Source organism: Stenella coeruleoalba, assembly GCF_951394435.1.
Source record: "Stenella coeruleoalba genome assembly, chromosome: 4".
NCBI classification, from domain to species: Eukaryota; Metazoa; Chordata; class Mammalia; order Artiodactyla; family Delphinidae; genus Stenella; species Stenella coeruleoalba.
Window position 1 is genome coordinate 118,345,181 of NC_137149.1, and position 16,263 is coordinate 118,361,443.

Here is a 16,263-nt window from a genome sequence, read left to right on the forward strand (position 1 = left end):
TTAAGTGGACAAAGAGAGCAGCTCTGGGTGGAAAGTGAGAGAAAAATGATTAGAAAGGTACAAGAGGGGTGACCTACAAACCGTGAAGAGAAATGTTTAAGAGAGGAATGATTAATATTGCCAGATGCTTACAAAGTCAGCCAAGACAGCACTAGAAATTGCCATTGCCTTTGGCAGTGTGGTAGTCATTGGAGAACTGTCAGAACACATGAACTTCAAAGGGCTTGTTTAGCTCCAATATTTTGTGACTTTAATATCGCTGTCCAGGGACTTCCCTGGCGGTCCAGTGGTTAAGACTCCGCCCTTCCAACGCAGGGGGCATGGGTTCAATCCCTGGTCGGGGAACTAAGATCCTGCATGCCTCTCGGCATGGCCAAAAAAAATAAACATTAAAATAAAACAATAAAATAAAGTCATTGTCCAGCAAACTCCCTGAGGGAAGTGGAGGGGGTGGGTGGACATTTGTTTGACTCGTCTCCTACAACCAACCTGCTTTCTCAGCCTCCTTTGCAGTTAGGGCTCGAAACTGCGGCCTAGGCTCTGGCAGTCAGGAGGATAGATGCTAGGCTTCGGTCTGGAGGAAAGCAATATGGGAAATCAGACTCTAAGGAAGCTGCTTTCTGTGAGGTGATGGAGTCTGGTAGAAGGGGATGGAGGCCCAGAGGCAGCAGGGGTGAAGGTCCTAGGTGCCTGTGCCCGGAGGAGCAGTACTGGGGCTCATCCTGGAACCATCCTGTGATACCATTCAGGCATTGTTCTCAGTGGGGTAGCCTCCAAGCCTTCAAGAAATGCAAGTCTCTGGATTTCTTGAAGATTCTCTGAGTCATGTAATATTCTTTTAAAAAAAAAACCCAAGCCCACAACTGCTTTTATTGAGATATAATTCACATAGTATAAAATTCATCCATTTAAAGTGGACAACCCATATATATAAAATAGGTAACCAACAAGGACCTACTGTATAGCAAAGGCAACTATACGCAGTATCTTGTAATAACCTATAAGACAAACAAATCTTTAAAAAAAAGAGATATATATATGTATAACTGAACCTCTTTGTTGTACACCTGAAATTAACACATTATAAATCATACTTCAATAAAAAAAAATCTTCAAAAAAAACCAAAGTGTACAATCCAGTGGCTTTTAGTATGTTCACAAGGTAGTGCAACCATCACCACTATCTAATTCCAGAACATTCTCATCACCCTGAAGAGAAACTTCACACACACCAGCTGCTCACTCCCCATTTCCCCCTCCTCCCAGCCCCTGGCAACCACTAATCTACTTTGTGTCTCTGTGAATTTGCCTATTCTGGACTTTTCATATAAATGGAATCATACACCACGTGGCCTTCTGTGTCTGGCTTCTTTCACTGAGCAAAATTTTTTTAAGATTTATCCATGTTGTAGCACATATCCGTACAGCATTCCTTGTTTTGCCGAATAGTATTTCATTGTCTGGATATACTACCTTTTGTTTACCCGTTCATCAGTGGATTGCTTTCACCTTTTGGCTAGTATGAATAATGCTGCTATGAACATTTGTGTACAAGCTTTTGTCCGAAATATATTTTCATTTCTCTTGGGTATATATCTAGGAGGAGAATTACTGGGTCATGTGGTAGTTCTATGTTTAAAAATGTGAGGAACTGCCAGACTGTTTTCCAAAGCAGTTACATCATTTTACATTACCACTAGCAATATTATATTAGGGTTCCAATTTCCCACTGGGTATAAAGTGGTATCTCATTGTGGTTTTTATTGGCATTTCCCAAAGGCTAATAATGTTGAATATCTTTTCATGTGCTTTTTGACCATTTGTGTATCTTCTTTGAAAAAATGTCTATTAAAATCCTTTAACCATTAAAAAATTTTTTTTAATTGTGGTTAAAAATACATAAAATTTACCACTTTAGCCATTTCGAAGTGTACAGTTCAGTGACATTAAGTACATTCATTCACATTGTTGTGCAATCATCATTTTTTTGCGGTACGCAGGCCTCTCACTGTTGTGGCCTCTCCTCTCCGGTTGCGGAGCACAGGCTCCGGACGCGCAGGCTCAGTGGCCATGGCTCACGGGCCCAGCCGCTCTGCGGCATGTGGGATCTTCCCAGACCGGGGCACGAACCCGTGTCCCCTGCATCTGCAGGCGGACTCTCAACCACTGCGCCACCAGGGAAGCCCTCTTTGCCTATTTTTGTCTTGTTATTGATTTATTTATTTTTGGCTGCGTTGGGTCTTCATTGCTGCACGTGGACTTTCTCTAGTTGCGGCGAGCGGGGGGCTACTCTCTGTTGCGGTGCACAGGCTTCTCATTGCGGTGGCTTCTCTTGTTGCAGAGCACAGGCTCTAGGCGTGCGGGCTTCGGTAGTGTGGCACGCGGGCTCTAGAGTGCAGGCTCACTAGTTGTGGTGCATGGGCTTAGTTGCTCCGCGGCATGTGGGATCTTCACAGACCAGGGTTCAAACCCATGTCCCCTGCATTGGCAGGCGGATTCTTAACCACTGCGCCACCAGGGAAGTCCCTTTAATTGTCTTTTTAAATTTATTTTTTAATTTTTATATTCTGGAAACAAATCCCTTATTGGAATATGACTTGAGAATATTTTCTTAAATTCTGTAAGTTGTTCTTTCACTTTCTTGATGGTGTTTTAATATTCTTTAACAACTTCCTTTTATGCTCAAACTAACTAGTGTTGACAGTAGCTAAGAACATTGACAGATGCGCTGGGTTCTGTTAAATACCATCTTTTTCTGTCTTTTTTTTTTTTTTTTTCTATAACAACCTGTCTCACATCACACATTCTATCCAATATTGCCTTAGGATTTTGTTTTTTGTTTTTTTTCCTAAAGCCTTTCCTATTCTATCTGAATCCCACCCCATGATATTGTGATTTACAATAAATACATATTTGGTCTTCGTTCCATTTCTGGCACAGAGCTCCTAAAATTCTTGGAATTTCCTAAGTGTTGAGACCCTTAAGAATGTCTTTTTTTACGTTAATGAGGTGACTTTTGGACCACACCTAAGGATGGGGGCTGGTTGCCAGGAGAACCAACATTGTCATTTGAAGGTTGGAATGTTCAGTCCACACCTTGACCTCTGGGGAGGGGGAGGGACTGGAGGTTGAATCAATCGCCAATGGCTAATGATTTAATCAGTCGTGCCTATGTAATAAAGCCTCCATAAGAACTCAGAAGGACACAGTTCTGAGAACCAGGTTGGGGAACACATGGAGATCTGGGGAGAGTGGTGCGCCTGGAGACAACATAGAAACTCCTCACCCTTTCCCCACACCTTGCCCTGTGCATCTCTTCCATCTGTCTGTTCCTGAGTTATAGCCTTTCGTAATAAACTGGTGATCGAGCAAGAAAAATGTTTCTCTGAGTTCTGTGGGCTGCTGCTCTAGCCAATTAATCGAGCCCAAGGAGGGGGTCGTTGAAACCTCTTGTCTGTAGCTGGTGGATCAGAAGCATAGGTGACAACCTGGACTTGTGACTGGCCTCAGAAGGGGGTGGAAGGGGGGGGGGGAATGTGTGGGGGGGTGTAGTCTTGTGCGACCAAACCTTTAACCTGTGGAGTCTGATGCTCTCTCGAGGTAGCAGTGTCAGTATTGAGCTGAATTGTAGGACACCCTGCTGGTGTTACAGAGAATTGCTTGGTGGTGTCGGGGGACCCAGCCCCCATACAAACATTGAAAATTGTGCTCAGAACTCTTTTACACCCACATCTTACATTTCCTGGGCACAGACCCAAAGTATCAATGTCCACAATTATGAGCATAACTTCTAGCAGCTCTTCCATTTATTTTCCACCTCTATCCAGACCCCTGCAGACCCCTGCAGCCCTGTGCAGTGACCCCCCCCCTCCCCTCCACTCCCCCCTTTCCTGTTACAGTGCCGTATATTCATGCGGGATCTAATGAATGAGATCAATGTCCTATTTAATCTTTGGATTATTTTCAGTGCCCAGGACAAGGCTTTGCAAAAATTTGGAGCACAATAAACGCAAGTTCCATGGAACCAAATCTTGTGCCTTATTTCCTTGTGTTTTTTTATTCTAAAATTATATTTATGCAGTTGATTTTAAACTTTTCTCTTAATGACCACCTTTGGGGGATTAGGGCCTGAAATGGGCAGCAGGGCAAATCTATGATGTTCAATTTATGACTGGAGAAGTGGAATTCTTTGGGGAATTCACCTCTGAGTTTGTGAAATGGTGAAAGAAGGCAAAGCTTTACAGATGAAGTTCTCAGGACCCAGAGAGGAGCTAAAGAGTAGTATTGGGGGCATTGCAGGTCTAAGGTGAAGTTATTTCCTGGCAGATTCTTCTGGGGGGTTGGGCTTCATGACTACCACTGCTCAGTGCTTTGGGGCTACTTAGTCTTTGTAGGCATCTCTGATCTCACCTTCTGCTCCTGGGCCTGTACAGCAGTCTGCAACTCTTCTGAGCAGGTGCTAACTGCAGGGCACCTGTTGGAAATAGCTGGAAAGAGCCCATGTTCATTCAGTCATAGGTCCATACACAGAAATCTGTCGCATTTCTATACACCAACAATGAAAGATCAGAAAGAGAAATTAAGGAAACCATCCCATTTACCATCACATCAAAAAGAATAAAATAGCTAGGAATAAACCTACCTAAGGAGGCAAAAGATCTGTACTCTGAACATTTAGGATGTTGACGAAAGAAACTGAAGGTGACACAAAGAGATGGAAAGATACATCACGTTCTTGGGTTGGAAGAATCAATATTGTCAAAATGACTATACTACCCAAGACAATCTACAGATTCAATGCAATTCTTATCAAATTACCAATGGCATTTTTCACAGAACTAAAACAAAAAATTTCAAAATTTGTATGGAGACACAAAAGACCCCAAACAGCCAAAGCAATCTTGCAAAAGAAAATCAGAGCTGGAGGAATAAGGCTTCCTGACTTCAGACTATAATATAAAGCTACAGTAATCAAAACAGTATGGTATTGACACAAAAACAGACTTATAGATCAATGAAGCAGGATAGAAAGCCCAGAAATAAATCCACGCACCTGTGGTCAATTAATCTATGACAAAGAGGGCAAGAATATGCAATGGAGAAAAGACAGTCTCTTCATTAAGTGGGTGCTGGGAAAACTGGACAGCTACATGTAAAAGAATGAAATTAGAACACTCTCTAACACAATACACATTCAGTCATAGGTCCAACTGTCTATTAAGCACACACCTTATACAAGGCACCGCTCTGGGCACAGAGAAGAACAAGATACATTTCCTATAATCAGGAGTTGGGTGACGAATAGGGGGTCAAGAGAAGCACAATTAGCTATCATCCAAAGCAGAATGGACCTCCAATAAAAGAGGCATAAAAGCTGTTTTGAGGATTCAAGGGAAGAAAAAATCACCCACTTTTTCAAGTAGAAGGAAAGGCTTTATGGAAGGTGGGGAAGGAGAGCTAGGCTTTTGCTTAGATACTCAGGACCTCTAAATCATAATCCCTGTTCTCCAGTAGTTCCCAAACCAGTTGGGATGAACATCATACATACAGCGGCTCCAATTCAAGACCATATATGTTAAGCTCAGTATGAAAGAGTCATAGAAAAGCTAGAGTTATTTCCTATTAGTGTAACCACGAAATACTTTATGGAAGGGTGGACTTGGGCCCTAAAAGATAGAAAGGTTTTATTAAGAAAGGTTTTATTAAAATGCATATTTCGGACAAAAAGCAATTAAATGCTCTAGAAAATTTGGAAAACCCAGCAAAGTATAAAGAATAAAATAGGTCATCTATAGACCCACTACCTACAGACGAATACATTGCCAGACATACAATATGCTTAATAAATATTTGCAATATGAATAAATATCATTACAATTTATTATCTCTATTTTTTCTCATGCATATTTTTATTACATACATAATTTTGGAAAATGCTTTTTTAAAACATTTATAATATGCAAATTTATATCAGTAAAATTATTTGAAAACACAATTTTAAACAGCTGAAGAATATTCCATTAATTAATATGTCATTTATGCAGCCAATTTTCCAAGAGTTCACATTTAGATTGTTTCTAAATTTCCAATTATTATAAATTAAACTTCAGTGAAATTGTTAAACACACACCTTTGTCCACACCTCTGTATTCTCAGCATAGATTCCTGTAAGTGGAATTATCCCATCAAGGTGTATTAATATTTCTGGGGCTCTCAAGAGAGTAAAACATTGCTCAATTACTTTCTAGAAAGGTTGTAACACTTTACATTCCCATTAGCAATGTGTGCCATGAGACACACACCCTCACCAGCAGTATCATTTTAAAATATTTGCTACTCTGATAAGGAGAAAATAGTAACTCATTGTTTTTAAATTTTGTATTTATTTGATCACTAGTGATGTGGAACATTTTGAATATGCTCCCTTCCAAGAATATTTTCTTTATGTTGCCAGTTCATATGTTTACATCAAGTGTTGTAAGTGAAATATTTTGGTGGGGGGGAACTTGGAAAGACTCTGCTGTTCTCTCTGCTAGTCTTGGTGTCCTCATGGCTTTCTTTGTGTGAGCATCCTGCCACGGCAGGTAAGTGTGATCTTATTTTTTGAAGATACAGTCTCATTCCTTCATTTTCCTCTGTCTCCCCTTCCCTCTCCCACACACAGCACAGCCAGCTACATACTTCATCTGGTGCACAAAGAAACTGGTCTGTTGCAACCCTGGAGAAAAAATTGATGGCATCAGAATTACTGAGACAAAATATCCAGATTGTCAAGGGCCATTTAGTCACAGTGACCCTTTTTAAATGCTGATTTCAGAGCGTGACCAACCTGCTCTTATGCCTTAAGATTAGCCTCCACAGTGCTCCCTCCTGACTCCCTCAGTTCCAACTGCACTGCACTTTCCTGCTTCCTGGTGCCTGTTCCTGCTGAGCCTGGTGTGGCCTTGTCTATATCTTCCCCAGTCCACAGCCTGCCTGTCCCTGATTATGATGCTCAAATGGTGGCCCTTGGAGGAGGATAATCTTTTCCTCTGAATCCCATAGCATAGCACGGTGTCTTTTAAAGAATCTCCAGTCTTCTAGGTATTCTGGTTCTTTGTGCATGCAATCATCTCCTTCATTACTTTATATAAACTCCTGGAGGCATCTACTTGAGTAGGGTCTATGTCTTCTTTATGTCTGGATTCCCATAGTACGGTTAGCAGAAATCCAAAAATGTTTTACATATTAAAAAATTCAATGTCATTTAACAGAAACACTAGGGGGAAAAAAAGACCTACTTTGAAAGGGAAAACAAAGCTTAATTTTTCTTTTTCTTTTTAGGCTGCGCAGCACATGGGGTTTTAGTTCCCCAACCAGGGATCCAACCCACACCCCCTGTGTTGGAAGTGCGCAGTCTTAACCACTGGACTGCCAGGGAAGTCCCAACAAAGCTTAATTTTAATTGTAGTGACTCTGGTAACGTTATGGACTGAGTTGTGCCCTCCCTCAAATTCATATGTTGAAGCCCTTACCCCCATTTATTTCAGGGATATTTGGAGACAGGGCCTTTAGGGAAGTAATTAAGGTTAAATGAAGTCATAAGGTATGGCCCTAATCCAATAGGATTAGTGTCCTTATAAGAAGAGGAAGGGACACCAGAGATTTCTCTCTCTCTACATGCAGAGCGAAAAGACCATGTGAGGACACAGTGAGAAGGCTGTTATCTGCTAACCAGGAAGAGGGCTCGCATCAGAACCCACCCATGTGGGCACCTTGATCTTGAACTTCCAGCCACCAGAACTGTGAGAAAATACATTTCTGTTGTTTAAGCTACCCAGCCTACCGTGTTCTGTGATGTCACCCTGAGCAGACTAACACAGTGGTGAGATATTTGGTAGAAATGGAAGAAAGTCAGTCTAAATAAAGGAATATTAATAACTCAATAAAAGAACTCACAGAATCTCACGTTGAGACTTTGGCAGGGGGTGGGGGTAGAAGCTAAAGGGAGAATTGGGAAACATGGCTCCTTTTGTCTTGTCATGAAAGGTCCTCATCCTGCAGCCACTTCAGTCCTCTGTGGCAGAGGAATAAAAACTGATAAAAATTACAACTGGAGTCCAGGAACTAAGAAATTGAATGGGGCTAAATAATTAATTTTAGATTGAATATAAAGTCAGCAGAGGGAAATAAGCACTAAAATAATATTTTACAACAACTGGGAAATTGATAAGGAAATTGCAACTGGCTTCCATTAGAGTAAGAACATACTTTCTTATAATGTTTTCTTGAAATGATCATATATTGATCTTCTTGGGCTGATCCATTAGCCATGGAAAGATGTACCTGAGTCTTTAGGGACATTGCTGAATAGAGGCATCAGGCCATATCAGAACCCAGTACCTCAAAACCAAATATTAAGGAAGAACACATTAGAAAGCAAAGACAGAAAGAGAACAACTCTCTCTGGGGTCATAATCATTGTTCTCAAGTCCTTGCCAAAAACTCATTCATCATAACTCTGACTATTTTAAATTTGTGTCATACTTTTGAAGTTTCAAAGAAAAAACCTTTCTTGGACAAAACAAAAACAATAGAAACAGGCAAAGGACTTTTTTAGAACTGTATTTCTTAGGAATGTTGTGGTTTAATGTCTATTCATTTCTCGTATTAGAGATGAGAAAAAAAGGAATCAAGAAACTGTTTCTTGTAAAATCTCCTTTTATCCAACATGTGGAGAAAACATGGTGATGACTGAGTCATTTTCTTATTCTTTACAATGGATTCCAATGTATTCTATCCCTAACTTCCAAAAGGTTATATTTAAAGTTTTTTTTTTAATGTATTTATTTGGCTGCGATGGGTCTTAATTGTGGCATGCAGAATCTTTCGTTGTGGTGCTTGGGCTTCTCTCTAGTTGTGGTGCACGGGCTCTAGAGCACAGGCTCAGTAGTTGTAGCGCACAGGTTTAGTTGCTCCGTGGCATGTGTGATCTTAGTTCCCTGACCAGGGATCAAACCTGTGTTCCCTGCATTGGCAGGCAGATTCTTAACCACTGGACCACCAGGGAAGTCCCTGATAGTTTTTTTTAATAAATTTTAATGTTAAAATTTTTAGAATGGCAGTACAATTGATTTACAAAGTTGCATTAGTTTCAGGTGTACAGCAAAGTGATACAGTTATATATATTCTTTTTCAGATTCTCTTCCATTATAGGTTATTAAAAGAGATTGAATATAGTTCCCTGTGCTATACAATAGGTCCTTGTTGTTTACCTATTTTACACATAGTAGTGTGTAAATAAACTTTTATTAAGTATAAATTACAAACAGAAAAGTGCATAAGTTCTAAGGCAATAGCTTCATGAATTATCACAAGGATAATTCATCCTTGTGATAACAGGGTAAACACCATTCAGATCAAGAAATAGAACATTACCAGCACCTCAGATGCTCCCACCGAAATGTAGTTTTGAGGCAGACATATATTTTATTTTCATAAAAATAATACCATTAATGATAGTAAATGCCTGGATTAACTGACAATATCCAAAAGGTTTATGGAACATCGCCCAGGGGCTCATCCAACTCTTTAGATTCCTTAATCAACTGCATAGCACTCATGGGAATACAAATTAGCATAAGTATCCAGTGTTCCTGGAAAATAATTTTGTGATATATATCCAGATCCTTAAAAATATTTCTATCTTCTGCCCTAGTAATTCCAGCTTCAGAATCTTTCCTGAAGCAATATCAGAAGTGTGGTCACAGACCTATGTCTAGACAGCATCATAAGACCAACAGCTTTGAGATAACTCTGCCACCTCCTAATTGTGCAACCTGGGACAAAATATTTAACCAACTGCTCTGGCCTCATTTTTCTCATTGGTTAAACAGTACTAATAGTAGTCACAAAGATTAAGATAGTTACGATGCATAAAGAACTTGAAACAGTGCCTGTCACCGTTAGCAGTTCAATAAATGTTAAGAATTATTAGCTATTATTACAGAAACATTCATCATTATATTATCAATAATAGGAAAAAATTTTGAACGAAGTTAAATAACCAGAAATAGGGGCCTGAATACATACACTCTTCTGTATACATACGAAAGAATACAACGCATCCCTGGGGGTATCGCATATTGGTTAAAAATGCAGCTTCCGGAGCCAGAATGCCAGCCTGCCCCTGACCAGCTGTGCAACCTTGGACAATTTTCTTAACTCTCCAAGCTTGGTTTCCTCACCTGAAAATAGAGAATGATAATACCTACCTTGGAGGGGTAACTGGTTCATATACACAAAGCACTTAGAACAGTCCCTGGCATACAGTTGGTGCTCAATCAGTGTTAGTCCCTCCATTTTAAGTGCTGGAGCCTGACGGCTCTGTGATCTACCACACGCACAAAGCTTCCCAGTCCAGGGCTGGGAAAGTACGTGCCTGGGAATTGGAGGAGATCAGAACAAAACCTAAGTTCCTCTGGCGTTAATAGAAGGAATTAGAGACACAAGCCTCGGCCTGGGGGCTACGAGCTGGAAAGAGTTGTTCCACGGGATGCATCAGAACGGATTGCTTTGATTCAAAGGAAAAACGAAAGGCCCCCAAACAAAAACTCCCACCGCAGTAACAAACAAGCCTTGGAGAGAGGAAGGAGCTGGAAGCTTTTCCTCCTCTTCAGCCCCGCCCCCCTCCGCCTCTTTTCTTCTCCCTGCCTGCCGCCCCCATCCCCTTCTCAGGCTTTTCAGAGACTAAAGAACAAAAATGGAGGAGAAGGGAGATTTACAACCACTTGGGGGAGGAGATCTGCAGTATCAGCTTCCACAGAAAGAACTGGGAGCTGCTCTGATGGGACTCCCTTCCCCACCCGGATCCTAAAACCCTCATAAGGGTGCGGATACAAGGACGTGGTTTCCACCCTAAAGGAGCAGGTTTCCAACCAGCCTTGGAAACCCGGAAGGTATTGAGACGTTTCTCTGACCCAGTGACTCCAATTCCCGGAAAGGGCAAGGATCAGCGGTCGCCAAGCCCTCCTTCCACCGGCCCTATTCTGCCCTGAGCCCAGGTCCCCTCCCTAGCAGCAGCTTCCCTCCCCCGAGGATCCTGCCCCAGGTCTATGTGCAGAAGGCAGCTGGGGAGCCCCAGTCGGTCGGCAAGGAGGCCCGCGTTACCTGAATACACCGGACAGCGATGGGGGATGCTGGGCGGCTGCCAGGGACCCCTCCCGCCCGCCAGCGACAGCGCAGACAATGCCACCCCTGCTTCAGTGCCTGAGTTGAGTGTGGGAAGAAGGCTGCTTTTCTCAGGCTGTGTCACTGCCTTTCCTTGTCACAGTTCCAGCAAGGCCTCTGGGGCTTGTAGGGTCACTGCTATAGGGGTCTTTCCATTTTCTTTTCCTAATGGACGGGCATTAATTAATATTTATGCTGCCCCCCACCGCCAGCGTGCCCAGATCACAGAGAGTATCCAGAAGACACAATAGCTAGCCTCCCTGAGGGTATACTGAAATGGGCCACATTTCTGAGAAATCAACGGTGGCTGCTGTTTTCTCCTTAACAATGCTCTTAAGATAATAGAACCATCCAGTGAGAAGCACAGGACAAGAATCCTGCATCCTAAGAGTCCTGGTTCTTGTCGCTTGGTTCCCAGCGAAAGAACCTGTGTGTCAGTGACATAGCAAAGAGACTCGGCTCTCCTGGGCAGTCCTGGAAATGCAGGGATGGTCCAGGTGCCTGCGGAGCGCTTGAGGACCACGGAAGGAGTTGGCCTCGCAGATTTCACAGGGCTTTTGCACAAAGAGGCTCCTCAGAAAGATTCTGCTTAGAGCTCCTGCAGTTAAAGTGAAATCACCCAGTGTTGCAACTAGGAAACTATATGGACTTGAAACTTCTTTGGAAGACACGTGAGTGCTCTTTATGGTACATAGTTCTGAGGCCAGGTTACAGCTTCAAAGTTCAGCGTGAACTCTGTTTTACCCTTGTGGGCAGAACGGGAGAAGTCGGAGGGGGGGAAAACGCACCCAATGAGAACTCTGTCCTTGGAGGGTCCCTGGTGGGATCTCAGTGAAGATAGGCTCAGCTCCCTAACACACTGAAGAACACACATTGGACACGGTCTGCCCTGACTAGGTCTGTACCGAGGCTTTGAGCATGCTATAGAGTTAAATACCTCCCTCCTACACAACCATTAAGGATGGACAGCATTTGCCAAGTTAGTTCCAGAGACGGGTGTCAAGAAGCGTATCTGGTGTTTGTAAAGTCAGAGGTTGGCCCTTTGGCTCCTTGCAGTTTCTGTACAGTCAACAGGTTGAGGAATTTCACTGAAGTTCTATTTTGCACAACAGTTGCAAAACGTGAAGTGTGCCGTTCCCTCAGTGTTGACTCATCAGGTATGGTACTAGAAAGCAAGGGCCAAGAGTGGGCAAACACACCTGGTAGTTAAAGACCTACATACCAGGAAATGCTCTCCTTGAAAGGCTGAACAGGACTGCCCGTGTGATAAGGGATCCTGTTCCCAGCAGGTTTGGCTTGAGGTGAGATGATGCTTATCTAAATGGCTCCCAGGGGCTCCCCAGGGGATGAAATCCCTGTCTATGGTTCTGATCTGCTTTCCATCTTTCTTGATGGGTCCTTTTAACACCCAGGATGACCAAATTGCATGCTTATTAGTTATCATTAATTGCATGTGAGTGGTGGCGTGAGTGTGTCTCACTTGACAATTTAAGTAGAGAATACGTGAAATGCAAGGGATTATAAATGTAAATCAAATTGGGGTTCCATTGCTCTAGGTGGGGAGGCCTTGGGAGAGCCAAGGTCACTGGGCTCTCTGGCCCTTAGCCATCTGCAGGGCTAACCTTTGTAAACTCACACATGTCAGTCTGTGGCGTGAATGTTTTTCAGGCCACTTGTCTAGCCCCAGATGTGCTTCCAGCTCAATTCTTGCTTGTGTAGCTTACAGAACATTTCAAGGTTCCCTGCTTGGAACCCTCTACAGCATCATCTGGAAACCTCAATCAGAATGGATGAGACGGTTCATCTGAGAGGGAAAAGGTATGATTCCATGCCAAACACTATGGAGGGATGTCTGCATGTTCTATCATCTCAGTCCTCATAACAGCCCAGTGAGGTGGACATTATTACTCCCATTTTCAGCTGAGGAAAATGAGAACTGGAGGGGTTCAGTAACCTGACAAGGTCTCCAGTAGTCACTAGAAACCAGAAGACCTGGGATTCAAGTTCAGCTCTGTTTGAGCTATGTTCTGGTCTTGGTGCATTCTACTTTTTACAAAATTTATTATGAAAAATTTAAACAAACACAAAAGTAGATAATGGAGGACTTCCCTGGTGGCGCAGTGGTTAAGAATCTGCCTGCCATTGCAGGGGACACGGGTTCAAGCCCTGGTCCCGGAAGATCCCACATGCCGCGGAACAACTAAGCCTGTGCGCCACAACTACTGAGCCTGTGCTCTGGAGCCTGCATGCCACAACTACCGAAGCCCACGCGCCTAGAGCCTGTGCTCTGCAACAAGAGAAGCCACCACAATGAGAAGCCCGTGCACTGCAACGAAGAGTAGTCCCCGCTCGCCGTAATTAGAGAAAGCCTGCGAGCAGCAACAAAGACCCAACGCAGCCGAAGATAAATAAATAAATAAATTTATATTTTTAAAAAAGTAGATGACGGATCCCTAAATATCTACTACCCTGGTAAAACAGGTGTCAAGATCTTGCCACTTTGCTTCATCTTTATGGAACAATTTTCTTTGGCTTCATTTTCTGTCAGTTTCATCTCAGCCAGGATCACTCACTCACTCACATGCTAGGTTTCAACCACACTAAACGAGCAGTTTAGTTGTTCCCTGAATACTGCCTCCTACCTCTGGACCCTTTGGCTCAGTGGTTTCCAGCCGTGGTACACAGATATTCACAAGACCCACCACTGACCGACCACATCAGAGACTTCTAGCACTAGTCACCCTTCCCTCCATGTCCATTTGACCCACTCCTCCTGCGTCTTCAAGACTCCCTTCTGGAATCCTCCCTTTCTCCACAAAGCCCTCACTGATATCCCCAATCTGGCTAAGGGTGGTCCCTCCCACCCTCCCACCACGCCTTGTACATATTTCTATCATAACTCTGCCCTGGTGGTTCTCCAACAGACTGTGAATTCTTCCAGGGCAGACACCATGCTTCTGAGCTCTATGTCCCCAGGGACTTGCACATAGTAACTAGGGATCCGTAAATTTCTGAGCGAGGAAGGGAGGACGAGGAAGAGAGCGGCAGGACAGAAAAGGAAAGAATGTGAAGCCATCCTGGTTCCTAACCCTGCCGGTCTTGGGATGTGAGGAGCCCCTAGCACCTCTTCGATAAGCGTTTGGCACAAGAGTTGCCTCCACTGCAGGACGCACTGTGGATCTTAAAACAGCTAGCTAGCTGGTGGGCAGAGAGAATAAGAAAGAAAATGACGGTCCATCCGCTCGCCCCTGCTGACCGCCCAGCAACAGCACACCTCCTCCCTTGCCTCGTGTGGCCCTCTGCCCTAGGAGAGGTGTCTACTCCGCCACGGGGGGCATCCAGGGTGATGAAATCAGGCACCGATGAACAGCCCTCTGCCCTCGCTCACTGACATGCCGGAAACCAGACAGAGCCCCAGGAGCGCTAGCGAAACCCATTTCAGGGCTCAGCCCCACCTCTCACGTGATGTCCTCTGGCTCCACAGGCTTCTCTCTTGGCTAGTCAAGGACAAATGCTCTAATCGCTGGGGGCTTTCCGTCATTCCTGAGCCCCACTGCAGCCGGCTTTAGTACCCTCTGAGCACTTTTATGGGGCAATAAAACTTTACAGCCTGCAGTTCTAAACCGTTCCCAAATTTCTGAATAGAACTATTTATGGCAAACAAGACTACTACGGTTTGCCCTTTGAAAACACCAGCAGATCTTAGACCCTTTCAAAGCGGGTTAGCTGAGTTACACGGGCTAACAGCTGGCTTACAGAAACCCCACAGTGGCAAAGCTAAACTCCCGTCTGTGAACAGCTAAGTTAGAAAATAAAACAGGCTTTGAGTCTCACAGCATCACCGAAGTAGCCCTACGCTTTGCCGCTTCCGTGTTGCTTTGGTGTCAAACCCGCTTGCTTGCATCTCTCCCCAGTTTTTTCCTTCCCTGCTCCTTTCTTGTCAGCATTGACAGGGATCCCTACGAGCTTCGCCTGCAAATTCAGAGAACCAATCTCTTCCTTCCGTCTTTAGCAGGCAGAAAATTAAAACCAGGAAAAAGCTAGCAATTCAATCACAACTTGTTTCTCCAAAACAGTGCTCAGGATCAACCAGCCAACCCAGAAAAAGCATCACCACACACTTAGAAGCGCCCTTACCAGTGTCCCATATCAGCCACTCCAGTGCATCAGAGACGAGCCCCAGCCTCCTCAGATGTGGGGACTTAGCTCTCTGCAGCCCACAGACAATCGGGCCCATTATAGTCATCAGGCTGCCCAGTTAAAGGGTGGCCCTTACAAAAATATAAACAGCTTGTCAGCACAAGCCAAGGGGGCGGGGCTGCAGCCTCAGGGGACAATGGGAGCCAATGATCAGCCTCTTTGGGTTCTGTTAGCTTAAGATATTGTGTTTCATTTTGAAGAAGGGGAGACAGAGAGCGAACACTGGAAGGCCCAGCCCAGCAGCATGAAAGGGGTCCAAGTTGAAAAGCTTAATCACCGCTCGCAGAGCATTTTCAAGGAGGAGTTTGTATGCCTCGCACATAATAATATATATTTTTAGAACTCACAGACTTTTGTGTTGCACTAGCCATCTCTGGTCTCCTGGGGATAAAAAATGTAGTATTCATTGGGTAGAATGGAATTTTTCAATCAAAGAACAAAGGAAAGGAACAAAGCCCAAGGACAATGCTTTCATGACCCACTTATTTTGTTGAATATAATATCCGATGAGACGTACTCACTACATCTACAGAGAAAAGGCTTCATTTGATACATTTGTCTTCAAAACCCAGAGAAGTGGGCTTATTTTATTCCCCAAATATAAATGCCTCACATTAAAAAAAAATGCTCACTTAATCTGATCATACTTACGCACACGACACAGAAGTTAGTTTGGGAGAAGGCAAATACAGTGGCTGTTTTCTCTCTTCTGAGCTTAACTACATTCTGCTTGTAAAGCTACTAGATCAGCTTAACCTTCCAATACCCTATGACAATAAACAAGAACCAGAAAATAAACTGTGGCTTCTTTTCCCCTGTATATATTTCTAAATAATACACTGAGGTAAAAATAAA

General features: G+C 43.5%; 1 protein-coding gene across 1 annotated transcript in view; it reads right to left on the bottom strand.

Annotated features, from left to right (window-relative positions):
* Window positions 1-15,459, bottom strand: part of TRIM2 (tripartite motif containing 2) — a 214,878-nt gene extending 199,419 nt beyond the window's left edge. The window contains exons 1-2 of the mRNA XM_079920734.1: window positions 15,346-15,459; window positions 4,411-4,545 (exon numbers count right to left, since the gene is read on the bottom strand). The gene's annotated coding sequence lies outside the window, so the exon portion shown is untranslated. The remainder of the gene's footprint in view (window positions 1-4,410; window positions 4,546-15,345) is intronic.
* Window positions 15,460-16,263: the final 804 nt, after the last annotated feature.